General features: G+C 39.8%; 1 protein-coding gene and 1 pseudogene across 15 annotated transcripts in view; one reads left to right on the top strand and one right to left on the bottom strand.

The window, feature by feature from the left end:
- MTMR2 (myotubularin related protein 2) overlaps positions 1 to 17,451 on the top strand; it is a 121,834-nt gene that overhangs the window by 18,440 nt on the left and 85,943 nt on the right. The gene's annotated exons all lie outside the window — the stretch shown is intronic.
- On the bottom strand, positions 11,966 to 14,347 carry LOC144295511 (elongation factor 1-alpha 1-like; annotated as a pseudogene). Its single transcript, XR_013362643.1, has 4 exons — positions 13,733 to 14,347; positions 13,267 to 13,536; positions 12,396 to 13,060; positions 11,966 to 12,191 (listed from the first exon to the last, which is right to left on the bottom strand). The product of XR_013362643.1 is annotated as an elongation factor 1-alpha 1-like (transcript).

Genomic DNA, 17,451 nt, shown 5'->3' with positions numbered 1-17,451 from the left:
AATAAAATTTCATGGTGTTGCAGTTGGGTGAGGGCCTGTTTTTTTTTTTTTAAAGATTTTATTTATTTATTTATGAGAGACACACAGAGAGAGGCAGAGACATAGGCAGAGAGAGAAGCAGGCTCCTCTCAGGGAGCCCGATGTGGGACTTGATCCCCAGACTCGGGATCACACCCTTGAGCTGAGGGCAGATGCTCAACTGCTGAGCCACCCAGGCGTCCCATGGGTGAGGGTCTTTCTATGGGGAAGGTTTTTGCAGTATAGCTAAGATATGATGTAGAACAAGTCTTTAAATCACATTTCCAAGTGAGACAATAGTTTATTTGTGTGTGTGTGTGTGTGTGTGTGTGTGTGTGTGTGTGGGAGGGAGGGAAAAGTTGGGGGCATTTTAACTAGCTAGATGAAGGGATATAAAAAAAGTAAAACCCAGTTTAGCACATATTTCCACTATTTAGAACTGTAACTCTTCAACTCATTTATGATCCCAGAATTTTATGTTTTTGCTCTGAATCATAGAATCTTAGCTTTGAACTTGGAGATCATCTTGTATTGCAACTCAGCCCTTTAGTCTTCCTCATGACTTGAATGTCACCGTTGAATTGAATTCCTTTGAATGTCATCTAATAACATCATTCACAAAGCCCTCACGTCTTCAGCACTTCCTGCTCTGTTTCGAAGACCAGTCTCAAGATAAAAAGAGGACTTGGATGTAAGAAACGACACTTTTTGTAGTCAGTCAATTAAATGGATTATTTATAATGGAGAATGATGGCTTAGTTTAGAAACGTAATTGTATTTTTCAGTTAAGTACACTTTGGGGAAAATCTGCATATGTAGGGGAGGGAGAGGTGGCACTTACTGACTAAAGCAGATACTATGCAGTGGCTAGAGTTTAATTTGAATAGTAACACCACAGTTCTTCTGAGCTTGACTTTGAAATCTCTGTGAAGCTGTTACAAAATAAGGGCCATTTAAAAGTATTTGGACCATTAACCTATAACTCTTTATATATCATATTTTCATTTGTGTGCCCAAATTCTAAGTTGGCTTTTGTCAGAAATGATAAGAAATTTTTTTTTCATATTTTATGACATTCTGCTTATTCTTTTATTCTTTGTAATGATAGAACTGATCATCTCAAATATTTATTTAATGTTTTTTTCTATAAATCAGTTATTCCTTTAAGTTATTCTAGTATAGGGATCCCTGGGTGGCGCAGCGGTTTGGCGCCTGCCTTTGGCCCAGGGCACGATCCTGGAGACCCGGGATCGAATCCCACGTCGGGCTCCCTGCATGGAGCCTGCTTCTCCCTCTGCCTATGTCTCTGCCTCTCTTTCTCTCTGTGTGACTATCATGAATAAATAAATAAAATCTTTAAAAAAAAAATTAGTTATTCTAGTATAAATAGGTTAGGCCTGTTATTTTATTGATGCCGTTTTTAATACAATGGATATGTTATAAATGCTAATTTCTAAAGAGTTCAGATTTTTGTTTAGGAAGTTTCCTTGGTAAATAAGCGTTTATGAATTTGTGCATTTTATCCAACTAGAAAACATACGTTTGTTTGACAACATTAGCAAAAAAACAGTAAGAAATAGCTGTGAATTAAAGATGAATGTGCTGAATGAATCTGGAAAGTCTTTCTGAAAAGATGTCTTGTTTCTTAAAAAGCCCCATGCGTACTTTTTTTTTTTAAGATTTATTTTATTTATTCATGAGAGTACAGAGAGAGAGGTAGAGACACGGGCAGAGGGACTAGCAGACTCCATGCAGGGAGCCCGATGTGGGACTCGATCCCAGGACTCCAGGATCATGCCCTGGGCCAAAGGTCGTTGCTAAACCGCTGAGCCACCCAGGTGTCCCACCTTTTTTTTTTTTTTTTTTTTTAAACAACTTCTCTTAAATTTTAAGACTCTAAACTTAAGTCTTAAACATTTTAACAGTAACTTCATTTTCAACATTTTAGCACATTATCAGTGGCAGAATGTTCCTATCCCAACCCCTTTTTTTAATCATTGGGGTTTACCTATAAAAGACTCTTAACAATGCACATAGCATTTTCAGTTTTTTTTTTTTTTTTATAACTATCCAGTGAGATAAGAAGAGCAAGTATTTTTATCTCTACTTGTAATATGAAGTCAAGGCTCTGAAAGGCTAACCAACTTTCCTTGAATTATGAGACCAATTGTTTTCTTTCTTGTAGTTTAAACTCACATGTCTTGGTTGGAGTGGGCGAGTAGCTTATCTATGTGTTAGCATTTGCCAAAGTGTCCTTTGCTTCATATTACAAAGATACTTTTTAGTATGGTAACACAGTCCACTATTAAATGCTTAAGTGTACACATGCTTTTTTGGTTTTGAAATAAAATAGTATGTGGTATTTGTGATGAAAGCATAAATGATCTATGTTTCCAATGATGATTTAATAATTGGAATGGATTGCTAGAAGGGAAGTGAAAAATTTCATTCTCTAGAGGTTATTTATGTTAGCTTTTCTTTTTTCAAAAATATTTATTTATTTATTTATTTATTTATTTATTTATTTATTTATTTATTTGAGAGAGCGAGAGCATGAGTGAGGGTGGGCGAGGAGCAAGAGGGAGAAGGACCAGCAGAGTTCACCCTGAACGTGGAGCCTGATGCAGGGCTTGATCTCAGGACCCTGAGATCATAACCTGAGCCGACATCAGGATGCTTAACCAACTGTGCCACCCAGGTACTCCTGCTTGTCTTGTTTTAAATGAATTATTATTAAGTTTTCTGTGGCAGCGACTGTTTGATTATGGACAGTTTAGTTCCTTGGTTCCTTAAGGATCAAATTATTAGAGTCTCATTTGTTTTACTCCTCAAATCCTGTGTTTGACCTTATTCTGATGAACTAGAGTTCTCTGATGGCAGCAGGAGGTGTTCTATTACAGTCTCCATTACGTAAAAATAGTTTATGTTGTTTTAGTGTTTCTGTTGTCAGGTAATGTGCTAATAAACTCTTTGCATGCATTATTATTATTATTTTTAGAAAGATTTTATTTATTCATTCATGAGAGAGAGAGAGAGGCAAAGACACAGGCAGAGGGAGAAGCAGGCTCCATACAGGGAGCCCGATGTGGGACTCTATCCCGGGTTTCCAGGATCTCACCCTGGGCTGAAGGCAGCGCCAAATTGCTGAGCCACTGGGGCTCCCCTGCATGCATTATTTTATTTAATCTTTATAAGTAGGTGAACTCTTCCTGGCATATGGTAAGCAGTCAGTAATTATTAACTAAATGGAGGAGATATTAAATAGATAAGTAAAACATAAAGTATGTCAGATGGTAATACGCACTCTAGGAAAAATAAAACAGGAAAAGAATAGAGAATGAGTGGGTGGGTTTAGAGTGGTTTGCACTTTTAAATAAAATAACCAGGGAAGCCAACATTTGAGCAAATAAGCTGAAGGAAGTGAAGGAAAAAACGGGAAATGTGGAAGGTGAGAGAGATAACTGGTGAAATAAAGGTCTTCTAGTAGGAACTTGCCTGGTGTGTTTGAGGACTGTTATAGGGGAGCAAAAGAAAGAAAAGTAGGATTTACGATCAGGGAGGCTGGGGTGGGAGCAGATTGTGAAAAAGGCCTTATAGGCCATTTTAAAGACTTTGGCTATTATTCTGTAAGATGAGAAGGTAGTGGAAGGTTTTTTGCAGAAGAGTGATAATATTTCAAAAAGGATCACTCCAGCTGCTGGGTTAAGAAAAGACTGTGATGAGATACGAGGGTGATCTGGCTGCACCACATTGATTTCCAGGGTTGACTTGGCCAATCTGGCTGCCTAGGCAGGTGTCCCCTTCACCACTCCATGTGCATACCTCCCAAAGCTGTTTTCTCAGGTAAAGAGGTGACCTTTCCTGATAGAGGAGGAGCATTCTTTTTGGGTCAAGGGTATATGAGTAGCTCTGCTGCCCTGCTAGAACCTCCAAACAAGCTCTTAAGGTCCATTTGTAGAAGAACTTAGGGTTGAATTTCCAAGATTCCAGATATATCCAAATGAGGTGCTGCATGAGGCAGTCTGCCTTTCCTAAAACAAAAAACCCCCACAAAACCCCACAAACAAAAAACAGACTGGGATGCAGAAGTAAGGAGACTGGTTATAGACAATTGGAATCATGCAGAGGAAGGAGATGATAGAAGAGGTAGAGAGAAGTGACTGGGTACTGGACATGTTTTGAAGATGCAGCCAACAGAATTTCCTTATTCTAGTTTTTGGTCCAAGAAAGTATAGAAGGATAGGATTACCATTTACTAAGATGTTAGAGCTGGTTTCAGGAAGAAGAGTAGGAATTTGGTTTTGGGCATCTTAAGTGTCCACCTGGAGGTGTTAAACATATGTAGGTTATTAGAATCTGGAGTTCAAGAGAGAAATCTGGGATAGCACTAAAAATTTGTGCTTATCAATTTAATGCTCTTACAGCTGTGAGACTGGGTGAGATTATTAAGAGAGGTGTACATAGAGAAAAGAGATCAGAGACTAAGAGTTCAGGGGTACTCCTATGGTAAGAGGTTAAGAAGGTGAGAAGGAATTATTGTAGGAGATCTGTGAAAAAGAGTGCCTAGTAGTTAGTAGGGTTGCCATGAGTATAGTGTTTTGGAAGACAAGTATGGAAAGTATTTCAAGGAGGAGGGATCAGTTACGTTAGATGCTGCTGATAAGGACTAAGTTGACAACTGAGTTTAACAAAATGGATGTTCCTAATGACCTTGGCAAAAGCATTTTTGCTGGCTCGATTGAAATAGGTTCAAGAGAGAATGAGAGGTAAGGAATTGGAAGCAGTGAATATAGACATCTTCAAGGAACTTTGCTAGAAAGAAGCTCCAAGGAATGATGTGCTATCATGCTATCTGGAGAGATTGAGAGAAATAACATGTTTTTATGCTTGTTGGAATAATTGAGTAGAAAAGGACATTGTATGATGCACAAAGTGGAGGGAAGAATTGCTGGAGAGATTTTCTTGTGTAGATGAGTGGAGCTGGAATTCGGGGGAGGAGCTGGCTTACATGAGAGTATGGACAGTTTCTCCAAAGTAAGGGATGCACATGGGTTATAGTTGGGGAGCTTATGGAATATTTCCTTTGATTCCTTCAGTGAAATAGGAATGTAGGTCATCTACTAAATTGCAGGATGGAGAGGGCAGTAGAGGGTGAAGAAAGAAAAGACTAAAGAAAGACCCAAAAGAGTTGTTTAGAAGAATGAGACTGGGGAAATGTGGTGTGTGTGCTGAGCAGTGTTAAGGGCCTAGTTGAGGGAAGTTAGAATTCAAAGTGAGTCCAGGCTGTATGGTTATCTCTGGACTGATTCATCTGTGTGGGTAGAGGTCTGACGTAGGCAGAGAGTTGGCTTTAACTAGCATTTGGGTGTTGCCAGGTTAGTACCATGAAGCAATCAAGGGCAAGGGAGTGATTGTCATGACAGGCCAAGAAGTTAATAATTGGGAAAAGACCGAAGTGAGGACATGAAATAGTAGTAGGAGCAGTGGGGGTCTTGGTAGGATTGAACAGTTAATAAGTGAGCTGGTGTGCTAGAGAGAAGGAGCTGGTGGTCAGACAGCAGAATGTTTGAAATTTAAGGAGAGCTTACAGTTAATTGGTACTGGCAGGGTATGATCCTGGTCTCTGATGTGGATCATTGGAGAAGAAGAGGTCCAGGAACTGAGAGCCAGGATGTTGAATGTTCATTGATATGGATATTGCAATCAGTAAAAATTACGTCAATTGTACTAATATTAGAATGATGGGGAGAGTTAGAACAAATTATTTTAAGATTTGTGTGGAATCAAAAAAGACCCTGAATAGCCACGGGAATTTTTTTTTTTTAAGATTTATTTATTTATTTATGATAGAGAGATAGAGAGAGGCAGAGACACAGGAGGAGGGAGAAGCAGGCTCCATGCCAGGAGCCCGACGTGGGACTCAATCCTGGGACTCCAGGATCGCACCCTGGCCAAAGGCAGACGCTAAACCTCTGAGCCACCCAGGGATCCCCTAGCCATGGGAATTTTAAAAAAGAAAACCATAGCTGGGGGCATCACAATGCCAGATTTCAGGTTGTACTACAAAGCTGTGGTCATCAAGACAGTGTGGTACTGGCACAAAAACAGACACATAAATCAATGGAACAGAACAGAGAATCCAGAAGTGGACCCACAACTTTATGGTCAATTAATATTCAATAAAGGAGGAAAGACTATCCACTGGAAGAAAGACAGCCTCTTCAATAAATGGTGCTGGGAAAATTGGACATCCACATGCAGAAGAATGAAACTAGACCATTCTCTTACGCCAGACACAAAGATAAACTCAAAATGGATGAAAGATCTAAATGTGAGACAAGATTCCATCAAAATCCTAGAGGAGAACACAGGCAACACCCTTTTTGAACTCGGCCACAGTAACTTCTTGCAAGATACATCCACGAAGGCAAAAGAAACAAAAGCAAAAATGAACTATTGGGACTTCATCAAGATAAGAAGCTTTTGCACAGCAAAGGATACAGTCAACAAAACTCAAAGACAACCTACAGAATGGGAGAAGATATTTGCAAATGACATATCAGATAAAGGGCTAGTTTCCAAGATCTATAAAGAACTAATTAAACTCAACACCAAAGAAACAAACAATCCAAACATGAAATGGGCAAAAGACATGAACAGAAATCTCACAGAGGAAGACATAGACATGGCCAACACGCACGTGAGAAAATGTTCTGCATCACTTGCCATCAGGGAAATACAAATCAAAACCACAATGAGATACCACCTCACACCAGTGAGAATGGGGAAAATTAACAAGGCAGGAAACCACAAATGTTGGAGAGGATGTGGAGAAAAGGGAACCCCTCTTACACTGTTGGTGGGAATGTGAACTGGTGCAGCCACTCTGGAAAACTGTGTGGAGGTTCCTCAAAGAGTTAAAAATAGATCTGCCCTACGACCCAGCAATTGCACTGCTGGGGATTTACCCCAAAGGTGCAGATGCAATGAAATGCCGGGACACCTGCACCCCGATGTTTATAGCAGCAATGTCCACAATAGCCAAACTGCGGAGGGAGCCTCGGTGTCCATCGAAAGATGAATGGATAAAGAAGATGTGGTTTATGTATACAATGGGATATTCCTCAGCCATTAGACACGACAAATACCCACCATTTGCTTCAACATGGATGGAACTGGAGGGTATTATGCTGAGTGAAATAAGTCAATCGGAGAAGGACAAACATTATATGGTCTCATTCATTTGGGGAATATAAATAATAGTGAAAGGGAATAGAAGGGAAGGGAGAAGAAATGGGTAGGAAATATCAGAAAGGGAGACAGAACATGAAGACTCTGAACTCTGGAAAACGAACTGGGGGTGGTGGAAGGGGAGGAGGGCAGGGGGTGGGGGTGAATGGGTGACGGGCACTGAGGGGGGCACTTGATGGGATGAGCGCTGGGTGTTATTCTGTATGTTGGCAAATTGAACACCAATAAAAAATATATTTATTATAAAAAAAATGATGGGGAGTCTGTGAGCCTGAAGCTAATTCTTCGGGGAATGAGAGAGAGTGACTTAGAGGTTGGTAGATGATGTCAACAAGGAGGGCTTTTGGGTGGTGTAGTTCGATGGCATGAGATTGAAAGCTTGGGGTTTCTAAACGCAGACCAAAAGAATAGTCTGCAAGTGACAATGAAGAACAAAGCCCAGTTTGCAGATGCAATGGTGGGAGAGGGTATAGGACAGAAAACGTAGCCTTATTTTTCCATTTGAAAGATCTGTGGAGAGAGCAATGTCCTTGGGAAGACCAGACTTTGGAGTGAAAGGTAAAGAGACCATTTGAGAGAGAGCGAGAGTAGAGGAAATTTTGCTGATGTTTGACCTTGAAAATCCAAAATACAGGAGTTGGGGGTAAGTGGAGGATGGGATCAGAAGAGGGGATGAGGGTCTGGCAGTTCTGACTTCTTTTGGGTACCTTTGAAAACAGAGCTAAAGGATATGATGAAGTTAGTCCTTACAGTTTTAAGATAGAGTGTGAGACTGTGAGCATTGAGCAGGGAAGGAAATGTAAGGTCTTGCACAGGGTTCTGGGGTTCCCTCTTCACTTTTCCCAGTGGTAGTGATGAGACTGGGGGGAGAGCTGGAGGGACAGTCGTACTCCTCCAGAGCATTTGGATTACTGATGCCCATTTTTTTTTTACTCCAGCTGATGGAGGGTAGGTACTAGAAGAGAGTGAGTGATCTTACTTGGAACGCCAACTGCTGAATAAATGACTAATGATATGAAGTAGATTTCATCATCTTCATTTTACACACAAAAAAACAAAGACTCAGAGGGTAGAACATCCTGTCCAAGGCCACATGGCTACTTCATAATGGAGTTAAAAGAAATGAAGCACTGGTAGTCAGTAAAATAGAAGAGTCAAGGAGCAGTAACCTTCTGTGAGCTAATACTAGATTGTCATTAGGGTCTTGTCTTTATTTACTTTCAGACCCTGCAATAACGCTTGGCTTTCTATTGAATTCTAAAGGAGGGATTTAATTGACTATCTAGTCTTCTCATATAGACTGTGTTCCCTCTGTTTGTTTCCATAAACTTAAAAGAATTATGGGAAATGGACCTGAAAGTACTGCTTACTGGTAGGCTTATTCTTTAACCCACTTTTAAATCCAGTTCTGCTTTATCTTCTTTGATTGCTCTTAACTGACCTTCATCCTTATGCTGTGAGCTGACATGGAAGAAATACTGGTTGTGTGTGTCTGTGTTGTGTGTGTGTGTGTGTGTGTGTTTCATCTCCCCAGTTAGATAATAAGCACCCTGAGGGTATTTCTTCTTTTGGTTCTGTACTCCATATAAGAAGCAATGTGGTTTAGTCAAAGGGGATCTTATTCTGTACCTGGGTCTGCCACTAATTTGAGAAGATACTGGGATCCCTGGGTGGCTCAGCGGTATAGCGCCTGCCTTTGGCCCACAGCGCGATCCTGGAGTCTTGGGATCGAGTCCCGTGTCAGGCTCCTGGCATGGATCCTGCTTCTCCCTTCTCCTGTGTCTCTGCCTCTCTCTATGTCCAGCATAAATTAAAAAAAATTTTTTTTGAGAAGATATTTCAAACCAGGAATGCCTGGGTGGCTCAGTGGTTGAGCATCTGCCTTTGGCTCAGGGGTCCGGGGATCGAGGCCCACATCAGGCTCCCCACAGGGAGCCTGCTTCTCCCTCTGCCTATGTCTCTGCTTTTCTCTCTCTCTATCTCTCATGAATAAATAAATAAAATATTTTAAGAAAAATAATTATTTGAAAAAGAATTTGATATTTCAAACCATTCTCTTCACTTTTCTGGGCTGTTACTTTATCTGTATAAATGAGAGGAGTTTCACTAGAATGATCCTAGAGGTCTTTGAAAGTGATAATATCCTATAATTCACTGGTTGGCTATCAACGGGTGTCTCTACTTATATTTGAAAGAAACGATTTGAAAAATATTATCTGGTGTAATTCTTGTTACTTCACAGCTTACTGTCATTGTAAGGTGTGGGCAGTCACCAAGCAGGATCAGAGTGAGAGGTAAGGCAAGGCTGGAGGGAAGTTAGTCCCAGTAGCAAGTATTTGTGAATGCGGGACTGAGAACTAAAGATATGTTTGCATATCTTTTGCACAGAGGTGACAACTGAAACGGTGGGAGTCTGTATTTCTGAGAGATTCTTCTGTATTTCCTATTTTTGTCATTTTGTGGCCTTTTTTTTTTTTTTTTTGTCTATTAAGACCTAATTCAGTGACCTGTTAACTGAGTTTCTGTTAAAACTATATATATTTTCTAATTCTATAATCACAGCCTTAGTCTTAAATATGAAGACTCAAACAAAATAGAAATATTCCAGTATTGTATTTCTTATAATAAAGTCTTTAAGAGATTATTTGTGTATAATTATATCAAATGGAAACTAAACCCAATAGCTGTACTTAATTTCAGAAACTCTGGGCTATCACTGTGTAAATTCAACACTCCTGCTTATAGACAAATAGAAATGACATCCTATCAAGAAATTTCAGGTTGGAACTCTCAGCTCCCTAAACTACCTCCTTTCTTCTTTTTTTTTTTAATTTTTTTTTTAATTTTTATTTATTTATGATAGTCACAGAGAGAGAGAGAGAGGCAGAGACACAGGCAGAGGGAGAAGCAGGCTCCATGCACCGGGAGCCCGATGTGGGATTCGATCCTGGGTCTCCAGGATTGCGCCCTGGGCCAAAGGCAGGCGTCAAATGCTGCGCCACCCAGGGATCCCACTACCTCCTTTTCTTTTTTGCTACTTTGGCACACTGGTTTCTGAGTCAGCAAGACTTGGAATATTTTGACTCTTTTCTCTCCCTTTCTCATCATGTCAAGTTCTTTGCCAAGTGCTATTGATTCTGTCTCCACGGTGTCCCTTGCATCCACTTGTGTTTCGTTTGTACTGCTAGGTTAGGACCTTAGTTCCTCTGACTTGGAGAGGTCTCCTAATAGATTTTCCTGCCCTTATCATCTCTTCTTTGACCTGTTCTTAAAATAATCTTCCTAAAACACAAAAACTTTCAGTAGTTTCTCACTGCTTTCAGAACTAAATAGCTAAATATCCACTTATTTGTCATAACCTTCTACAGTCTAATCAAAAACTGTTTGAGGCTTATCTCTGATGATGGGTGATAAGTATCCTATACTCCAACCCAAGTGATCTATATCTGCAATAGCTTTAATATCCCCCAATTTCTCCTTTTTTAAAAAAAATTTCTTGCTGTTTCTTAGTGAAATTGTTGAGATGTTGAACCTCTTCTGTATTTTGGCTAAACTCAAATACCATCTCTTTTGTAAAATCTTTCTCAAGCCTGTAAATTAAAGCTGTATACAAGTTTTTCAATTTTCAATCTCTAACTGCTTTATATTTCTCTCATTCATTTTCCATAATCTGTATTGTGTTTTGTGTGTTTGTGTGTGTATACTTTAATTAAGCATATTGAACTGAAAACTCAGCAGAGGCAGAGAACCTCTTATTATTTCTGTATCTTCAGGGGTTCCTAAAACACTAGGACCTTGAATATGGTGGGTGCTCAAGAGTATTAATTATGTTCACCTGAGATACAGGATAACCAAAAGCATATGCTAGTGAAGGGAGATGAGAATTTATAGTATCAGAACTGAGAAAACAGCATTTTTGTTTGTTTTGTTCTGTTTTTACAATTGGGTCACTAGTAATCACAGAAAGAGCCATTTTACAGAATTCATTAGAGGCAGAAGCCAGATGGTCGGGTTTAAGGAGTGAATGGGTATTGAGAAAATGGAGCCAGTGAGGATAGACACTTTGTTGTGATGTGGAAGGTGACTAACGTCTTAAGAAATGATATGATCATCTGCTGATTTGGAGAGAGACTTGTGAAGGAAAACCACAGGTGGTATTTAAAAAGAAAAATGAGGGTGCTGTCAGAAACCCAAGTGCCAAAATTACTCCAAATCAAATGTTTTCATTTTTGACCTTGGCGGAGGAGTTACTCCAAATGATTCAGGCCTCTGAAGCTAATACCAAGTTGCAGTGAGTGTCCTGAGGTCACAAGGTGAGAGTAAGTGTGCACACCATTGACTAAGAAGCTTTGTAAATATAAGCATGTTGGGCAGTGGCAAGGGTGATGTTCCTCAGTCAATTGAGTTTGTATTCCTCTGTTCCAGTTCGACATGATGAAGTTATTTAGAGAGAAGAGTGACCGAGTCCATATGTATATTTTTATATATAGTCATATATTTCTGGGGATCTCTTCCCTTAATTATTACCCCTATATATTTTGAAATGTCATACATTTGAAAAAAATCATTATTTAGCAAACTAGAATATTTTTCTAACTTGTGCATTTTAAAAGATAGGTCTAGTTTCTGCTACAATCTCTTAATATAAAAACAGTGGAAATATTTAAAGAAATTGAGGCTTATATTTCTTTTTTATTCTCATTAAACTTTTGTTTTAATGGGTCTCAAAATTCTGTGACAGATTTTTGGTCAAGTTGTTTCCATTAAAAAGTACTGATTTTAAAAACTAATAACTTAAAACTGCCACACACGCACAAAACAAAAAACAAACAAAAAAAACCAAATGGTCCACAAAACATTCTCCTTTCCTTCTGAAGGTTTTACGATGCATTGTTATCATTAACCAGTCTTTTACTATTAAACTTTTTTTTTTTAATTTTTATTTATTTATGATAGTCACACACAGAGAGAGAGAGAGAGGCAGAGACACAGGCAGAGGGAGAAACAGGCTCCATGCACCGGGAGCCCGACGTGGGATTCGATCCAGGGTCTCCCGGATCGCACCCTGGGCCAAAGGCAGGCGCCAAACCGCTGCGCCACCCAGGGATCCCGTTTTACTATTAAACTTAAATGGCCAATTGACACAAACAGTTCTGAGACCGTTCTTCCACCACTGATTAAGACTGGGGTGGCAGGTATTGGGGATAATATTCATTTAGCCTTCTGAGCTTTCTGGGCAGACTTGGTGACTTTGCCAGCTCCAGCTGCCTTCTTGTCCACTGCTTTGATGACACCCACAGCAACTGTCTTTCTCATGTCACGAACAGCAAAATGGCCCAGAGGAGGATAGTCAGAGAAGCTCTCAACACACATAGGTTTGCCAGGAACCATTTCAACAATGGCAGCATCCCCAGATTTCAAGAACTTGGGACCATCTTCCAGCTTTTTTCCAGAACAACGATCTATCTTCTTCTTCAGCTCAGCAAACTTGCAAGCAACGCCAGCTGTGTGACAATCCAACGCAGGTGCATATCCAGCACTGATTTGGTCTGGATGGTTCAGGATAATCACCTGAGCCATGAAGCCAGCTGCTTCCATTGGTGGGTCATTTTTGCTGTCATCAGCCACGTTGCCACAATGAACATCATTGACAGTTTCTTGACATTGAAGCCCACATTGTCCCCAGAAGAGCCTCACTCAAAGCTTCATGGTGCTTTTCAACAGATTTTACTTCAGTTGTAACATTGACCAGAGCAAAAGTGACCACCATGCCAGACTTAAGAACACCAGTCTCCGGCAGCCCCGGTGGTGCAGCGGTTTGGCGCCGCCTGCAGCCTGGGGTGTGATCCTGGAGACCCTGGATCAAGTACCACATAGGGCTCCCTGCATGGAGCCTGCTTCTCAATCTGCCTGTGTCTCTGCCTCTCTCTCTCTCTCTCTCTCTCTATGTCTATGAATAAATAAATAAAATCTTAAAAAAAAAAAAAAAAAAAGAACACCAGTCTCCACTCGACCCACTAGGACAGTACCAATACCACCAATTTTGTAGACATCCTGGAGAGGCCAAGGGCTTATCAGTTGGATGAGTTGGTGGCAGACTGCAATCCAGAGCTTCAAGCAGTGTGGTTCCACTGCCATTCCCAACTTTATGAGTGACTTTACATCCCTTGAACCAAGGTATGTTAGCACTTGGCTCTAGCATTTTGCACCATTCCACCAGAAATTGGCACACATGCTACTGTGTTGGGGTTGTAGCCAATTTTTTTTTTTTTAATTTTTATTTATTTATGATAGTCACACAGAGAGAGAGAGAAAGGCAGAGACATAGGCAGAGGGAGAAGCAGGCTCCATGCACCGGGGCCGGACGTGGGATTCAATCCCCGGTCTCCAGGATCGCGCCCTGGGCCAAAGGCAGGCGCTAAACCGCTGCGCCACCCAGGGATCCCAGTAGCCAATTTTCTTAATGTAGGTACTGACTTCCTTAATGATTTCCTTGTATCTCTTCTGGCTGTAGGGTGGAATCCATTTTATTAACACCAACAATTAGTTGTTTTACACCCAACGTGTAAGCCAGAAGGGCACACTCACGGGTCTGCCCATTTTTGGAGATACCTGCTTCAAATTCACCAACATCAGCAGCAACAAGCAGGACATCACCATCAACCTGAGATGTGCCTGTAATCATGTTTTTGATAAAGTCTCTGTGTCCTGGGGTATCAATGATGGTCATGTAATACTTGCTGGACTCAAATTTCCACGGGGAGATATCATTGGTGATACCACGTTCACATTCAGCTTTCAGTTTATCCAAGACCCAGGCATACTTGAAGGAGCCTTTTCCCATCTAAGCACCCTCCTTCTCAAATTTTTCGGTAGTTCTTTTGTCGATCCCACCACATTTGTAGATCAGATGGCCAGTAGTGGTAGACATGCCCGAATCTACGTGTCCAATGATGATGATGTTGATGTGAGTCTTTTCCTTTCCCATTTTGGTTTAGGTTTAGTGATGATTTTCACGATACCTGTGTTCTGGCGGCAAACCCGTTGTGAAAAAAGAGGCTTATATTTCTTGATATGATGTCATTTCTATTTGTTTATAAGCAGGAGTGTTGAATTTACATAGTGATAGCCCAGAGCTCCTAAAATAAATATAGCTATTGGGTTTAGTTTCTGTTTGATATAATTATACACAAATATTCTCTTAAAGACTTTATTGTAAGAAAAAAAAAGACTTTATTGTAAGAAACACAATATTGGAATATTTCTATTTTGTCTGAGTCTTCATATTTAAGACTAAGGGTGTGATTATAGAATTAGAAAATACATATAGGTACAAACACACTACTTTGTGGACAATTTAATTTTTCAGTATTTAGATACTGTAATGGATATAACAAAAGGTAGAATATTCATTTCAAAAGCCCTAGACTACTTTAGAACTAAAAGGAATCATTTAGGGGGCACCTGGGTGGTTCAGTAGATTATGCATCTGCCTTCAGCTCAGGTCTTCATCTCAGAGAACTGGGATCAAATCCCCCCACATTGGGAATCTGCTCAGCAGGGAGTCTGCTTTTCCCTCTCCTTTTGTCCCTTCCTCTGCTCATGCTCTATTTCTTCCTTAAGTAAATATATCGAATCTTAAAAAACAGAAAGAGGATCATCTGGGCCATGGTTCTTAACCTTAAAGTCCCTGATATTGTAAGCAAATCAGAGAATAGCTTTCATGAGATTCTCAAAGAGGTAGAGGACCACCAAAAAAGCATACTAAAATAGTCTAATTGTTACTTTTCACAGATAATGGAACTGGAATGGGGAATAGGTCATTTGCCCAAGGATACTGCTGTTAGCTTGATGGTACTAAAACTCTGGTTTTTAAATTCTCAACTATTTTTTTTTAACCATCCCAATGGAAATAACATAGTCCAAAACAAAACAAAACACCTAACCAAAAAACCAAAACACACAGTAAAAAACCAGTTCCCAGCAGTTAAGGATTATTTGTCATTCACGTAAGACATAATCTCTTTAAAGAAATGTTTGTCGCAGTGTGCTAAGAAGTGTTTGAATGGAAATGGGAAACTATGATGTATAAAATAGCATACATGGTAATTCCAGAACTTAAATGAGATCATTTATCTCCCTCTATCCTTGTTCTGCCCTCCTTTTCCTTTCTCAAGTTTCTTTTTCATTTTGTCTTGAATATCCTAGTCATGGCCTCTGATGAATTTGGTTCGAATACTCCAATCTTTTGATCATTCTCATTCATTCTTTCAGTCATTAATTAATTCAACAAATATTCTCTGAGTGCCTGCTCTGTGGTCCTAGGAACAGAATGGAGTAAAATTGACATGGTTCCTTCTTTCTTGAAGTGTGTGGTCTTACGGCACATAGATGTTAATCAAACATATGTAAAGAAATGTAAGAACATTTATAGGTAGAGGGAACTAAAAACACAAAGTGTTATGAGACAGCAACTACTAAGGGATCTGATCTGATTCATCTGGTCAGATTTCCCTGAAGAGGTGATGTTTCAGTTGAAAACTTAAATCAAGAAGGAGTTTGGCATAAACATGCTCCCTGCAGAGGGGCCAGCATATTTAAGGATCTCAAAGAAGACCAGTGTGATTGAACTGAGGCAAAGCAAGGAAGAGAGAGAGAGGTACAAGAGGAAGCTGAAGAAGGAGATGGGGAGCAGATCCTGTAATGACTTGAAGGCTGTTTGAAGTAAGGAAGTGGGAAGCCATTGGAGGATTTTAAGCAGGAGAATGACATTGACTGGTTTTGACTTTTTGACTATTATGAATAATGCTGCTGTGAACATTCATGTATATTCATGTGTATCCATGTGTTCTTTTGGGTGGACATATGTTTTTATTTCTCTTGGGGGTGCATTGAGGAATGTAATCGCTGGATCATTTGGAAATTCTGTTCACATTTTAAAGAACTGCCAGACTGTTCTTCATAGTGGCTCTTATCATTTTATAGCCCCACCAGCGATATAGGAGGCTTCCAATTTCTCCATATCTTTGCTAACATTTGTTATTGTCTGTCTTTTTGATTATAGCTACGGTAGGTGGCATGGAGTGGTATCTTACTGTGAGCCCCTTGCCTATTCCTAGCAAAGCTTTTAAGCTTGGCACTAAGGATCCTCAGTGGTCTGGCACTAGGCTATCTTTTTGCCCTTTTGTCCATTTAGTTTGAGTAAATTACTCATTGTCCACACAATAATACCCTATACTTTCCCAAGCTGTTTTTAAAATTTCTTGTTGTGTATGCTTATGCTTGATTTGCAATGCCCTGATCTGTGCCTCACAATCTTTATTTTTTTAAAAAAGATTTTATTTATTTATTCGAGAGAGAGAGAGAGAGAGAGAAAGAGAGAGACAGGCGGAGAGAGAAGCAGGCTAGCAGGCTCCATGCAGGGAGCCTGACGTGGAACTGGATCCCAAGACTCCAGGATCACGTCCTGGGCCAAAGGCAGGCACTAAACTGCTGAGCCATCCAGGGATCCCCCAACAATCTTTAAAGATCCAACTAGATTTTTTCTGTCTTCTTCATTTTATCACATTGAGCCCAATGGAATAGTTGATATTTGGCCATTTTACCTGTAGAAGTAGAAATTTCAAATGCTTCATTTTAATATATTTCTTGCTTTCCTCTAATCCTTAAATTACTTCCATTTCCTTTGATTTTTTTCTCCTAGTCCTTCCTTGTTTGTATCTTTCATGATACTATTGATGTGCTGATGTGGTATGATGTCTCTTATAGGGCTGAAATCTCAAGGGCAGAGGCTATTCTATAACCCAGTGTTTTGTACATAGTAAGGGTTTGGTAATTGTTAGCTTTCTTTAAAAGGAGTATGTGCACTATATAATGAGTCCATATGAACAAGATGAATCAATATAAACATAGTATATCAGTATATACATAACTATAACTGAATACACATGCAAAGGTGTTGGAATGCCTAGATTTATTGGAAGGATCCAGTAAGGATAATTTAGGACTGGTTTCTTACGGAAAATGAACCTTCAACAGAAGATTTAGGTAGTTACAAACCACAGTGGGTGAGAAAAGGCATTTTGAGAGTAAATTAAAAGATACTCAGAATCGAAAGTGGGAAGAGTCTGATTCTCATGACCGGTGTCCAGGAACAGGTTTGTGTAGCTGAAGTGAATGTAA

The sequence above is a fragment of the Canis aureus genome, chromosome 23, assembly GCF_053574225.1.
Source record: "Canis aureus isolate CA01 chromosome 23, VMU_Caureus_v.1.0, whole genome shotgun sequence".
Classification (NCBI taxonomy): domain Eukaryota; kingdom Metazoa; phylum Chordata; class Mammalia; order Carnivora; family Canidae; genus Canis; species Canis aureus.
Note: the sequence above shows the minus strand (reverse complement) of the source record. Positions and strands in the feature narration are given on the sequence as shown.